At 33.2% G+C, this 14,337-nt stretch overlaps 10 non-coding genes across 10 annotated transcripts; all 10 read left to right on the forward strand.

The window, feature by feature from the left end:
- The first annotated feature begins 1,795 nt into the window (after window positions 1-1,795).
- On the forward strand, window positions 1,796-1,868 carry TRNAT-UGU (transfer RNA threonine (anticodon UGU)). Its single transcript has one exon. It is a non-coding gene; the product is annotated as a tRNA-Thr (tRNA).
- A 1,247-nt stretch (window positions 1,869-3,115) lies between these two features.
- On the forward strand, window positions 3,116-3,188 carry TRNAT-UGU (transfer RNA threonine (anticodon UGU)). The gene has a single exon. It is a non-coding gene; the product is annotated as a tRNA-Thr (tRNA).
- Window positions 3,189-4,437: 1,249 nt separating this feature from the next.
- On the forward strand, window positions 4,438-4,510 carry TRNAT-UGU (transfer RNA threonine (anticodon UGU)). The gene has a single exon. It is a non-coding gene; the product is annotated as a tRNA-Thr (tRNA).
- A 1,232-nt stretch (window positions 4,511-5,742) lies between these two features.
- On the forward strand, window positions 5,743-5,815 carry TRNAT-UGU (transfer RNA threonine (anticodon UGU)). The gene has a single exon. It is a non-coding gene; the product is annotated as a tRNA-Thr (tRNA).
- A 1,248-nt stretch (window positions 5,816-7,063) lies between these two features.
- On the forward strand, window positions 7,064-7,136 carry TRNAT-UGU (transfer RNA threonine (anticodon UGU)). The gene has a single exon. It is a non-coding gene; the product is annotated as a tRNA-Thr (tRNA).
- Window positions 7,137-8,368: 1,232 nt separating this feature from the next.
- TRNAT-UGU (transfer RNA threonine (anticodon UGU)) lies at window positions 8,369-8,441 on the forward strand. The gene has a single exon. It is a non-coding gene; the product is annotated as a tRNA-Thr (tRNA).
- A 1,248-nt stretch (window positions 8,442-9,689) lies between these two features.
- On the forward strand, window positions 9,690-9,762 carry TRNAT-UGU (transfer RNA threonine (anticodon UGU)). Its single transcript has one exon. It is a non-coding gene; the product is annotated as a tRNA-Thr (tRNA).
- A 1,231-nt stretch (window positions 9,763-10,993) lies between these two features.
- TRNAT-UGU (transfer RNA threonine (anticodon UGU)) lies at window positions 10,994-11,066 on the forward strand. Its single transcript has one exon. It is a non-coding gene; the product is annotated as a tRNA-Thr (tRNA).
- Window positions 11,067-12,315: 1,249 nt separating this feature from the next.
- Window positions 12,316-12,388, forward strand: TRNAT-UGU (transfer RNA threonine (anticodon UGU)). Its single transcript has one exon. It is a non-coding gene; the product is annotated as a tRNA-Thr (tRNA).
- A 1,248-nt stretch (window positions 12,389-13,636) lies between these two features.
- Window positions 13,637-13,709, forward strand: TRNAT-UGU (transfer RNA threonine (anticodon UGU)). The gene has a single exon. It is a non-coding gene; the product is annotated as a tRNA-Thr (tRNA).
- Window positions 13,710-14,337: the final 628 nt, after the last annotated feature.

Below are 14,337 nucleotides of genomic sequence, written 5' to 3' on the forward strand. Positions count from 1 at the left end.
TTTAAATAATTTGATTCAAAGTGTCTCCCAGGTATGCCTCAATTATAGATATTGCATATATATCAGAATAGGCCATTTGAAAAGGATTCAACATCACAATAAATAGAACCAAGAGAATGAAAACAGTATACATAAGCCTACATTTTTAATTGTCATATTAGTGCTAAAGTATAATGAAAACCAAAGTTGAAGTGTTCCTTTATATGGCAGGAGGATTAAATGTTTTGTTTTATGTTAACCTGGCCTCTCTCCTACAGCTCGTTAAGAAGTAAAGTAATACATTCCTAGTCCATTATAGATGACTACAACTACTTTGACAATTTTATGTGACTGTCTTGATGCAATCTTGAAGAACCTTAAGATGACCATAAACACAACAATTGTAATTGAAAAAAGTACATTTACCAGAAAAGTTTTGAAATTTGCTGTATATCAATTTCCATCCTCAACCAGACACCAAAATGTGTATAAAATATCTTAGCCAAGTGGCTCCATAGCTCAGGGGTTAGAGCACTGGTCTCATGAGTTCAAATCTCACTGGGGCCTAATGTGTCATTATTGTTACTGCTGCTAAAACTTAATTTGCAGCAACCTATATTGCAATAGTCTGCTTTAGTATGCTAAATGAGAAGATGATGAATACACACACTTGTATAGCCAAATTGGAAAGACACATATCGCATTCAGTCTAACCTATTGACTGGTTTCAAGAGCATATTTGAAAACATTTGTGTTTTCTTTTATTGGACCAATTTCCTTCAAACTGAAACTCCCAGCATGGTTATTCACCATCATTATAAAATAAATATAAGAGATTTCCAATTGTTTAACTTTAAAAAGAGCATTTAAAGCTATGGAGCCACTTGGTTAAGTTATGTTATACACATTTTGGTGTCTGGTTGAGGATGGAAATTGATATACAGCAAATTTCAAATCTTTTCTGGTAAATGTACTTTTTTCAATTACAATTGTTGTGTTTATGGTCATCTTAAGGTTCTTCAAGATTGCATTGCATAGAGCAGATTTCATCTTGTGCAATTGATACCAATATTTTGAACATAGGTGCCAATAGATATAACTGAAGGCTGATTTGAACATGTAAGCATATATACTCTACACGTGCAAGCACACTCAGGGTAATGACCACTAATGACTACAAATAACTCTATAAAGATGTCCGGCTATAACATTTTGAAATAATTCTACCCTATGGATCCTAAAGTTGGAAAGCCATGGAAAATATGACCAATTTTGGATCTCTATTATGTACACACCACACTAACATAAAACAGCTCATTTTAAAATGCATTTAAATAATTTAATTCAAAGTGTCTCCCAGGTATGCCTCAATTATAGATATTGCATATATATCAGAATAGGCCATTTGAAAAGGATTCAACATCACAATAAATAGAACCAAGAGAATGAAAACAGTATACATAAGCCTACATTTTTAATTGTCGTATTAGTGCTAAAGTATAATGAAAACCAAAGTTGAAGTGTTCCTTTATAAGGCAGGAGGATTAAATGTTTTGTTTTATGTTAACCTGGCCTCTCTCCTACAGCTCGTTAAGAAGTAAAGTAATACATTCCTAGTCCATTATAGATGACTACATCTACTTTGCCAATTTTATGTGACTGTCTTGATGCAATCTTGAAGAACCTTAAGATGACCATAAACACAACAATTGTAATTGAAAAAAGTACATTTACCAGAAAAGTTTTGAAATTTGCTGTATATCAATTTCCATCCTCAACCAGACACCAAAATGTGTATAAAATAACTTAACCAAGTGGCTCCATAGCTCAGGGGTTAGAGCACTGGTCTTGTAAACCAGGAGTCGTGAGTTCAAATCTCACTGGGGCCTACTGTGTCATTATTGTTACTGCTGCTAAAACTTAATTTGCAGCAACCTATATTGCAATAGTCTGCTTTAGTATGCTAAATGAGAAGATGATGAATACACACTTGTATAGCCAAATTGGAAAGACACATATCGCATTCAGTCTAACCTATTGACTGGTTTCAAGAGCATATTTGAAAACATTTGTGTTTTCTTTTATTGGACCAATTTCCTTCAAACTGAAACTCCCAGCATGGTTATTCACCATCATTATAAAATAAATATAAGAGATTTCCAATTGTTTAACTTTAAAAAGAGCATTTAAAGCTATGGAGCCACTTGGTTAAGTTATGTTATACACATTTTGGTGTCTGGTTGAGGATGGAAATTGATATACAGCAAATTTCAAATCTTTTCTGGTAAATGTACTTTTTTCAATTACAATTGTTGTGTTTATGGTCATCTTAAGGTTCTTCAAGATTGCATTGCATAGAGCAGATTTCATCTTGTGCAATTGATACCAATATTTTGAACATAGGTGCCAATAGATATAACTGAAGGCTGATTTGAACATGTAAGCATATATACTCTACACGTGCAAGCACACTCAGGGTAATGACCACTAATGACTACAAATAACTCTATAAAGATGTCCGGCTATAACATTTTGAAATAATTCTACCCTATGGATCCTAAAGTTGGAAAGCCATGGAAAGTATGACCAATTTTGGATCTCTATTATGTACACACCACACTAACATAAAACAGCTCATTTTAAAATGCATTTAAATAATTTGATTCAAAGTGTCTCCCAGGTATGCCTCAATTATAGATATTGCATATATATCAGAATAGGCCATTTGAAAAGGATTCAACATCACAATAAATAGAACCAAGAGAATGAAAACAGTATACATAAGCCTACATTTTTAATTGTCATATTAGTGCTAAAGTATAATGAAAACCAAAGTTGAAGTGTTCCTTTATAAGGCAGGATGATAAAATCTTTTGTTTTATGTTAACCTGGACTCTCTCCTACAGCTCGTTAAGAAGTAAAGTAATACATTCCTAGTCCATTATAGATGACTACAACTACTTTGCCAATTTTATGTGACTGTCTTGATGCAATCTTGAAGAACCTTAAGATGACCATAAACACAACAATTGTAATTGAAAAAAGTACATTTACCAGAAAAGATTTGAAATTTGCTGTATATCAATTTCCATCCTCAACCAGACACCAAAATGTGTATAAAATAACTTAACCAAGTGGCTCCATAGCTCAGGGGTTAGAGCACTGGTCTTGTAAACCAGGGGTCATGAGTTCAAATTTCACTGGAGCCTAATGTCTCATTATTGTTACTGCTGCTAAAACTTAATTTGCAGCAACCTATATTGCAATACTCTGCTTTAGTATGCTAAATGAGAAGATGATGAATACACACACTTGTATAGCCAAATTGGAAAGACACATATCGCATTCAGTCTAACCTATTGACTGGTTTCAAGAGCATATTTGAAAACATTTGTGTTTTCTTTTATTGGACCAATTTCCTTCAAACTGAAACTCCCAGCATGGTTATTCACCATCATTATCAAATAAATATAAGAGATTTCCAATTGTTTAACTTTAAAAAGAGCATTTAAAGCTATGGAGCCACTTGGTTAAGTTATGTTATACACATTTTGGTGTCTGTTTGAGGATGGAAATTGATATACAGCAAATTTCAAATCTTTTCTGGTAAATGTACTTTTTTCAATTACAATTGTTGTGTTTATGGTCATCTTAAGGTTCTTCAAGATTGCATTGCATAGAGCAGATTTCATCTTGTGCAATTGATACCAATATTTTGAACATAGGTGCCAATAGATATAACTAAAGGCTGATTTGAACATGTAAGCATATATACTCTACACGTGCAAGCACACTCAGGGTAATGACCACTAATGACTACAAATAACTCTATAAAGATGTCCGGCTATAACATTTTGAAATAATTCTACCCTATGGATCCTAAACTTGGAAAGCCATGGAAAGTATGACCAATTTTGGATCTCTATTATGTACACACCACACTAACATAAAACAGCTCATTTTAAAATGCATTTAAATAATTTGATTCAAAGTGTCTCCCAGGTATGCCTCAATTATAGATATTGCATATATATCAGAATAGGCCATTTGAAAAGGATTCAACATCACAATAAATAGAACCAAGAGAATGAAAACAGTATACATAAGCCTACATTTTTAATTGTCATATTAGTGCTAAAGTATAATGAAAACCAAAGTTGAAGTGTTCCTTTATAAGGCAGGAGGATTAAATGTTTTGTTTTATGTTAACCTGGCCTCTCTCCTACAGCTCGTTAAGAAGTAAAGTAATACATTCCTAGTCCATTATAGATGACTACAACTACTTTGCCAATTTTATGTGACTGTCTTGATGCAATCTTGAAGAACCTTAAGATGACCATAAACACAACAATTGTAATTGATAAAAGTACATTTACCAGAAAAGTTTGGAAATTTGCTGTATATCAATTTCCATCCTCAACCAGACACCAAAATGTGTATAAATTAACTTAACCAAGTGGCTCCATAGCTCAGGGGTGAGTGCACTGGTCTTGTAAACCAGGGGTCGTGAGTTCAAATCTCACTGGGGCCTAATGTGTCATTATTGTTACTGCTGCTAAAACTTAATTTGCAGCAACCTTTTAGTATGCTAAATGAGAAGATGATGAATACACACACTTGTATAGCCAAATTGGAAAGACACATATCGCATTCAGTCTAACCTATTGACTGGTTTCAAGAGCATATTTGAAAACATTTGTGTTTTCTTTTATTGGACCAATTTCCTTCAAACTGAAACTCCCAGCATGGTTATTCACCATCATTATCAAATAAATATAAGAGATTTCCAATTGTTTAACTTTAAAAAGAGCATTTAAAGCTATGGAGCCACTTGGTTAAGTTATGTTATACACATTTTGGTGTCTGGTTGAGGATGGAAATTGATATACAGCAAATTTCAAATCTTTTCTGGTAAATGTACTTTTTTCAATTACAATTGTTGTGTTTATGGTCATCTTAAGGTTCTTCAAGATTGCATTGCATAGAGCAGATTTCATCTTGTGCAATTGATACCAATATTTTGAACATAGGTGCCAATAGATATAACTGAAGGCTGATTTGAACATGTAAGCATATATACTCTACACGTGCAAGCACACTCAGGGTAATGACCACTAATGACTACAAATAACTCTATAAAGATGTCCGGCTATAACATTTTGAAATAATTCTACCCTATGGATCCTAAACTTGGAAAGCCATGGAAAGTATCACCAATTTTGGATCTCTATTATGTACACACCACACTAACATAAAACAGCTCATTTTAAAATGCATTGAAATAATTTGATTCAAAGTGTCTCCCAGGTATGCCTCAATTATAGATATTGCATATATATCAGAATAGGCCATTTGAAAAGGATTCAACATCACAATAAATAGAACCAAGAGAATGAAAACAGTATACATAAGCCTACATTTTTAATTGTCATATTAGTGCTAAAGTATAATGAAAACCAAAGTTGAAGTGTTCCTTTATAAGGCAGGAGGATTAAATGTTTTGTTTTATGTTAACCTGGCCTCTCTCCTACAGCTCGTTAAGAAGTAAAGTAATACATTCCTAGTCCATTATAGATGACTACAACTACTTTGCCAATTTTATGTGACTGTCTTGATGCAATCTTGAAGAACCTTAAGATGACCATAAACACAACAATTGTAATTGAAAAAAGTACATTTACCAGAAAAGTTTTGAAATTTGCTGTATATCAATTTCCATCCTCAACCAGACACCAAAATGTGTATAAAACATTTTAGCCAAGTGGCTCCATAGCTCAGGGGTTAGAGCACTGGTCTTGTAAACCAGGGGTCATGAGTTCAAATTTCAATGGGGCCTAATGTGTCATTATTGTTACTGCTGCTAAAACTTAATTTGCAGCAACCTATATTGCAATACTCTGCTTTAGTATGCTAAATGAGAAGATGATGAATACACACAGTTGTATAGCCAAATTGGAAAGACACATATCGCATTCAGTCTAACCTATTGACTGGTTTCAAGAGCATATTTGAAAACATTTGTGTTTTCTTTTATTGGACCAATTTCCTTCAAACTGAAACTCCCAGCATGGTTATTCACCATCATTATAAAATAAATATAAGAGATTTCCAATTATTTAACTTTAAAAAGAGCATTTAAAGCTATGGAGCCACTTGGTTAAGTTATGTTATACACATTTTGGTGTCTGGTTGAGGATGGAAATTGATATACAGCAAATTTCAAATCTTTTCTGGTAAATGTACTTTTTTCAATTACAATTGTTGTGTTTATGGTCATCTTAAGGTTCTTCAAGATTGCATTGCATAGAGCAGATTTCATCTTGCGCAATTGATACCAATATTTTGAACATAGGTGCCAATAGATATAACTGAAGCTGATTTGAACATGTAAGCATATATACTCTACACGTGCAAGCACACTCAGGGTAATGACCACTAATGACTACAAATAACTCTATAAAGATGTCCGGCTATAACATTTTGAAATAATTCTACCCTATGGATCCTAAAGTTGGAAAGCCATGGAAAATATGACCAATTTTGGATCTCTATTATGTACACACCACACTAACATAAAACAGCTCATTTTAAAATGCATTTAAATAATTTGATTCAAAGTGTCTCCCAGGTATGCCTCAATTATAGATATTGCATATATATCAGAATAGGCCATTTGAAAAGGATTCAACATCACAATAAATAGAACCAAGAGAATGAAAACAGTATACATAAGCCTACATTTTTAATTGTCATATTAGTGCTAAAGTATAATGAAAACCAAAGTTGAAGTGTTCCTTTATAAGGCAGGAGGATTAAATGTTTTGTTTTATGTTAACCTGGCCTCTCTCCTACAGCTCGTTAAGAAGTAAAGTAATACATTCCTAGTCCATTATAGATGACTACAACTACTTTGCCAATTTTATGTGACTGTCTTGATGCAATCTTGAAGAACCTTAAGATGACCATAAACACAACAATTGTAATTGATAAAAGTACATTTACCAGAAAAGTTTGGAAATTTGCTGTATATCAATTTCCATCCTCAACCAGACACCAAAATGTGTATAAATTAACTTAACCAAGTGGCTCCATAGCTCAGGGGTGAGTGCACTGGTCTTGTAAACCAGGGGTCGTGAGTTCAAATCTCACTGGGGCCTAATGTGTCATTATTGTTACTGCTGCTAAAACTTAATTTGCAGCAACCTTTTAGTATGCTAAATGAGAAGATGATGAATACACACACTTGTATAGCCAAATTGGAAAGACACATATCGCATTCAGTCTAACCTATTGACTGGTTTCAAGAGCATATTTGAAAACATTTGTGTTTTCTTTTATTGGACCAATTTCCTTCAAACTGAAACTCCCAGCATGGTTATTCACCATCATTATCAAATAAATATAAGAGATTTCCAATTGTTTAACTTTAAAAAGAGCATTTAAAGCTATGGAGCCACTTGGTTAAGTTATGTTATACACATTTTGGTGTCTGTTTGAGGATGGAAATTGATATACAGCAAATTTCAAATCTTTTCTGGTAAATGTACTTTTTTCAATTACAATTGTTGTGTTTATGGTCATCTTAAGGTTCTTCAAGATTGCATTGCATAGAGCAGATTTCATCTTGTGCAATTGATACCAATATTTTGAACATAGGTGCCAATAGATATAACTAAAGGCTGATTTGAACATGTAAGCATATATACTCTACACGTGCAAGCACACTCAGGGTAATGACCACTAATGACTACAAATAACTCTATAAAGATGTCCGGCTATAACATTTTGAAATAATTCTACCCTATGGATCCTAAACTTGGAAAGCCATGGAAAGTATGACCAATTTTGGATCTCTATTATGTACACACCACACTAACATAAAACAGCTCATTTTAAAATGCATTGAAATAATTTGATTCAAAGTGTCTCCCAGGTATGCCTCAATTATAGATATTGCATATATATCAGAATAGGCCATTTGAAAAGGATTCAACATCACAATAAATAGAACCAAGAGAATGAAAACAGTATACATAAGCCTACATTTTTAATTGTCATATTAGTGCTAAAGTATAATGAAAACCAAAGTTGAAGTGTTCCTTTATAAGGCAGGAGGATTAAATGTTTTGTTTTATGTTAACCTGGCCTCTCTCCTACAGCTCGTTAAGAAGTAAAGTAATACATTCCTAGTCCATTATAGATGACTACAACTACTTTGCCAATTTTATGTGACTGTCTTGATGCAATCTTGAAGAACCTTAAGATGACCATAAACACAACAATTGTAATTGAAAAAAGTACATTTACCAGAAAAGTTTTGAAATTTGCTGTATATCAATTTCCATCCTCAACCAGACACCAAAATGTGTATAAAATATTTTAGCCAAGTGGCTCCATAGCTCAGGGGTTAGAGCACTGGTCTTGTAAACCAGGGGTCATGAGTTCAAATTTCACTGGGGCCTAATGTGTCATTATTGTTACTGCTGCTAAAACTTAATTTGCAGCAACCTATATTGCAATACTCTGCTTTAGTATGCTAAATGAGAAGATGATGAATACACACAGTTGTATAGCCAAATTGGAAAGACACATATCGCATTCAGTCTAACCTATTGACTGGTTTCAAGAGCATATTTGAAAACATTTGTGTTTTCTTTTATTGGACCAATTTCCTTCAAACTGAAACTCCCAGCATGGTTATTCACCATCATTATAAAATAAATATAAGAGATTTCCAATTATTTAACTTTAAAAAGAGCATTTAAAGCTATGGAGCCACTTGGTTAAGTTATGTTATACACATTTTGGTGTCTGGTTGAGGATGGAAATTGATATACAGCAAATTTCAAATCTTTTCTGGTAAATGTACTTTTTTCAATTACAATTGTTGTGTTTATGGTCATCTTAAGGTTCTTCAAGATTGCATTGCATAGAGCAGATTTCATCTTGCGCAATTGATACCAATATTTTGAACATAGGTGCCAATAGATATAACTGAAGCTGATTTGAACATGTAAGCATATATACTCTACACGTGCAAGCACACTCAGGGTAATGACCACTAATGACTACAAATAACTCTATAAAGATGTCCGGCTATAACATTTTGAAATAATTCTACCCTATGGATCCTAAAGTTGGAAAGCCATGGAAAATATGACCAATTTTGGATCTCTATTATGTACACACCACACTAACATAAAACAGCTCATTTTAAAATGCATTTAAATAATTTGATTCAAAGTGTCTCCCAGGTATGCCTCAATTATAGATATTGCATATATATCAGAATAGGCCATTTGAAAAGGATTCAACATCACAATAAATAGAACCAAGAGAATGAAAACAGTATACATAAGCCTACATTTTTAATTGTCATATTAGTGCTAAAGTATAATGAAAACCAAAGTTGAAGTGTTCCTTTATAAGGCAGGAGGATTAAATGTTTTGTTTTATGTTAACCTGGCCTCTCTCCTACAGCTCGTTAAGAAGTAAAGTAATACATTCCTAGTCCATTATAGATGACTACAACTACTTTGCCAATTTTATGTGACTGTCTTGATGCAATCTTGAAGAACCTTAAGATGACCATAAACACAACAATTGTAATTGATAAAAGTACATTTACCAGAAAAGTTTGGAAATTTGCTGTATATCAATTTCCATCCTCAACCAGACACCAAAATGTGTATAAATTAACTTAACCAAGTGGCTCCATAGCTCAGGGGTGAGTGCACTGGTCTTGTAAACCAGGGGTCGTGAGTTCAAATCTCACTGGGGCCTAATGTGTCATTATTGTTACTGCTGCTAAAACTTAATTTGCAGCAACCTTTTAGTATGCTAAATGAGAAGATGATGAATACACACACTTGTATAGCCAAATTGGAAAGACACATATCGCATTCAGTCTAACCTATTGACTGGTTTCAAGAGCATATTTGAAAACATTTGTGTTTTCTTTTATTGGACCAATTTCCTTCAAACTGAAACTCCCAGCATGGTTATTCACCATCATTATCAAATAAATATAAGAGATTTCCAATTGTTTAACTTTAAAAAGAGCATTTAAAGCTATGGAGCCACTTGGTTAAGTTATGTTATACACATTTTGGTGTCTGGTTGAGGATGGAAATTGATATACAGCAAATTTCAAATCTTTTCTGGTAAATGTACTTTTTTCAATTACAATTGTTGTGTTTATGGTCATCTTAAGGTTCTTCAAGATTGCATTGCATAGAGCAGATTTCATCTTGCGCAATTGATACCAATATTATGAACATAGGTGCCAATAGATATAACTGAAGCTGATTTGAACATGTAAGCATATATACTCTACACGTGCAAGCACACTCAGGGTAATGACCACTAATGACTACAAATAACTCTATAAAGATGTCCGGCTATAACATTTTGAAATAATTCTACCCTATGGATCCTAAAGTTGGAAAGCCATGGAAAATATGACCAATTTTGGATCTCTATTATGTACACACCACACTAACATAAAACAGCTCATTTTAAAATGCATTGAAATAATTTGATTCAAAGTGTCTCCCAGGTATGCCTCAATTATAGATATTGCATATATATCAGAATAGGCCATTTGAAAAGGATTCAACATCACAATAAATAGAACCAAGAGAATGAAAACAGTATACATAAGCCTACATTTTTAATTGTCATATTAGTGCTAAAGTATAATGAAAACCAAAGTTGAAGTGTTCCTTTATAAGGCAGGATGATAAAATCTTTTGTTTTATGTTAACCTGGACTCTCTCCTACAGCTCGTTAAGAAGTAAAGTAATACATTCCTAGTCCATTATAGATGACTACAACTACTTTGCCAATTTTATGTGACTGTCTTGATGCAATCTTGAAGAACCTTAAGATGACCATAAACACAACAATTGTAATTGAAAAAAGTACATTTACCAGAAAAGATTTGAAATTTGCTGTATATCAATTTCCATCCTCAACCAGACACCAAAATGTGTATAAAATAACTTAACCAAGTGGCTCCATAGCTCAGGGGTTAGAGCACTGGTCTTGTAAACCAGGGGTTGTGAGTTCAAATCTCACTGGGGCCTAATGTCTCATTATTGTTACTGCTGCTAAAACTTATGTTGCAGCAACCTATATTGCAATACTCTGCTTTAGTATGCTAAATGAGAAGATGATGAATACACACACTTGTATAGCCAAATTGGAAAGACACATATCGCATTCAGTCTAACCTATTGACTGGTTTAAAGAGCATATTTGAAAACATTTGTGTTTTCTTTTATTGGACCAATTTCCTTCAAACTGAAACTCCCAGCATGGTTATTCACCATCATTATCAAATAAATATAAGAGATTTCCAATTGTTTAACTTTAAAAAGAGCATTTAAAGCTATGGAGCCACTTGGTTAAGTTATGTTATACACATTTTGGTGTCTGGTTGAGGATGGAAATTGATATACATCAAATTTCAAATCTTTTCTGGTAAATGTACTTTTTTCAATTACAATTGTTGTGTTTATGGTCATCTTAAGGTTCTTCAAGATTGCATTGCATAGAGCAGATTTCATCTTGTGCAATTGATACCAATATTTTGAACATAGGTGCCAATAGATATAACTGAAGGCTGATTTGAACATGTAAGCATATATACTCTACACGTGCAAGCACACTCAGGGTAATGACCACTAATGACTACAAATAACTCTATAAAGATGTCCGGCTATAACATTTTGAAATAATTCTACCCTATGGATCCTAAACTTGGAAAGCCATGGAAAGTATCACCAATTTTGGATCTCTATTATGTACACACCACACTAACATAAAACAGCTCATTTTAAAATGCATTGAAATAATTTGATTCAAAGTGTCTCCCAGGTATGCCTCAATTATAGATATTGCATATATATCAGAATAGGCCATTTGAAAAGGATTCAACATCACAATAAATAGAACCAAGAGAATGAAAACAGTATACATAAGCCTACATTTTTAATTGTCATATTAGTGCTAAAGTATAATGAAAACCAAAGTTGAAGTGTTCCTTTATAAGGCAGGAGGATTAAATGTTTTGTTTTATGTTAACCTGGCCTCTCTCCTACAGCTCGTTAAGAAGTAAAGTAATACATTCCTAGTCCATTATAGATGACTACAACTACTTTGCCAATTTTATGTGACTGTCTTGATGCAATCTTGAAGAACCTTAAGATGACCATAAACACAACAATTGTAATTGAAAAAAGTACATTTACCAGAAAAGTTTTGAAATTTGCTGTATATCAATTTCCATCCTCAACCAGACACCAAAATGTGTATAAAATATTTTAGCCAAGTGGCTCCATAGCTCAGGGGTTAGAGCACTGGTCTTGTAAACCAGGGGTCATGAGTTCAAATTTCAATGGGGCCTAATGTGTCATTATTGTTACTGCTGCTAAAACTTAATTTGCAGCAACCTATATTGCAATACTCTGCTTTAGTATGCTAAATGAGAAGATGATGAATACACACAGTTGTATAGCCAAATTGGAAAGACACATATCGCATTCAGTCTAACCTATTGACTGGTTTCAAGAGCATATTTGAAAACATTTGTGTTTTCTTTTATTGGACCAATTTCCTTCAAACTGAAACTCCCAGCATGGTTATTCACCATCATTATAAAATAAATATAAGAGATTTCCAATTATTTAACTTTAAAAAGAGCATTTAAAGCTATGGAGCCACTTGGTTAAGTTATGTTATACACATTTTGGTGTCTGGTTGAGGATGGAAATTGATATACAGCAAATTTCAAATCTTTTCTGGTAAATGTACTTTTTTCAATTACAATTGTTGTGTTTATGGTCATCTTAAGGTTCTTCAAGATTGCATTGCATAGAGCAGATTTCATCTTGCGCAATTCATACCAATATTTTGAACATAGGTGCCAATAGATATAACTGAAGCTGATTTGAACATGTAAGCATATATACTCTACACGTGCAAGCACACTCAGGGTAATGACCACTAATGACTACAAATAACTCTATAAAGATGTCCGGCTATAACATTTTGAAATAATTCTACCCTATGGATCCTAAACTTGGAAAGCCATGGAAAGTATGACCAATTTTGGATCTCTATTATGTACACACCACACTAACATAAAACAGCTCATTTTAAAATGCATTGAAATAATTTGATTCAAAGTGTCTCCCAGGTATGCCTCAATTATAGATATTGCATATATATCAGAATAGGCCATTTGAAAAGGATTCAACATCACAATAAATAGAACCAAGAGAATGAAAACAGTATACATAAGCCTACATTTTTAATTGTCATATTAGTGCTAAAGTATAATGAAAACCAAAGTTGAAGTGTTCCTTTATAAGGCAGGAGGATTAAATGTTTTGTTTTATGTTAACCTGGCCTCTCTCCTACAGCTCGTTAAGAAGTAAAGTAATACATTCCTAGTCCATTATAGATAACTACAACTACTTTGCCAATTTTATGTGACTGTCTTGATGCAATCTTGAAGAACCTTAAGATGACCATAAACACAACAATTGTAATTGAAAAAAGTACATTTACCAGAAAAGTTTTGAAATTTGCTGTATATCAATTTCCATCCTCAACCAGACACCAAAATGTGTATAAAACATTTTAGCCAAGTGGCTCCATAGCTCAGGGGTTAGAGCACTGGTCTTGTAAACCAGGGGTCATGAGTTCAAATTTCAATGGGGCCTAATGTGTCATTATTGTTACTGCTGCTAAAACTTAATTTGCAGCAACCTATATTGCAATACTCTGCTTTAGTATGCTAAATGAGAAGATGATGAATACACACAGTTGTATAGCCAAATTGGAAAGACACATATCGCATTCAGTCTAACCTATTGACTGGTTTCAAGAGCATATTTGAAAACATTTGTGTTTTCTTTTATTGGACCAATTTCCTTCAAACTGAAACTCCCAGCATGGTTATTCACCATCATTATAAAATAAATATAAGAGATTTCCAATTATTTAACTTTAAAAAGAGCATTTAAAGCTATGGAGCCACTTGGTTAAGTTATGTTATACACATTTTGGTGTCTGGTTGAGGATGGAAATTGATATACAGCAAATTTCAAATCTTTTCTGGTAAATGTACTTTTTTCAATTACAATTGTTGTGTTTATGGTCATCTTAAGGTTCTTCAAGATTGCATTGCATAGAGCAGATTTCATCTTGCGCAATTGATACCAATATTTTGAACATAGGTGCCAATAGATATAACTGAAGCTGATTTGAACATGTAAGCATATATACTCTACACGTGCAAGCACACTCAGGGTAATGACCACTAATGACTACAAATAACTCTATAAAGAT

This window comes from Taudactylus pleione, unplaced genomic scaffold (genome assembly GCF_031769625.1).
Source record: "Taudactylus pleione unplaced genomic scaffold, aTauple2 ptg000117l, whole genome shotgun sequence".
Lineage (NCBI taxonomy): Eukaryota > Metazoa > Chordata > Amphibia > Anura > Myobatrachidae > Taudactylus > Taudactylus pleione.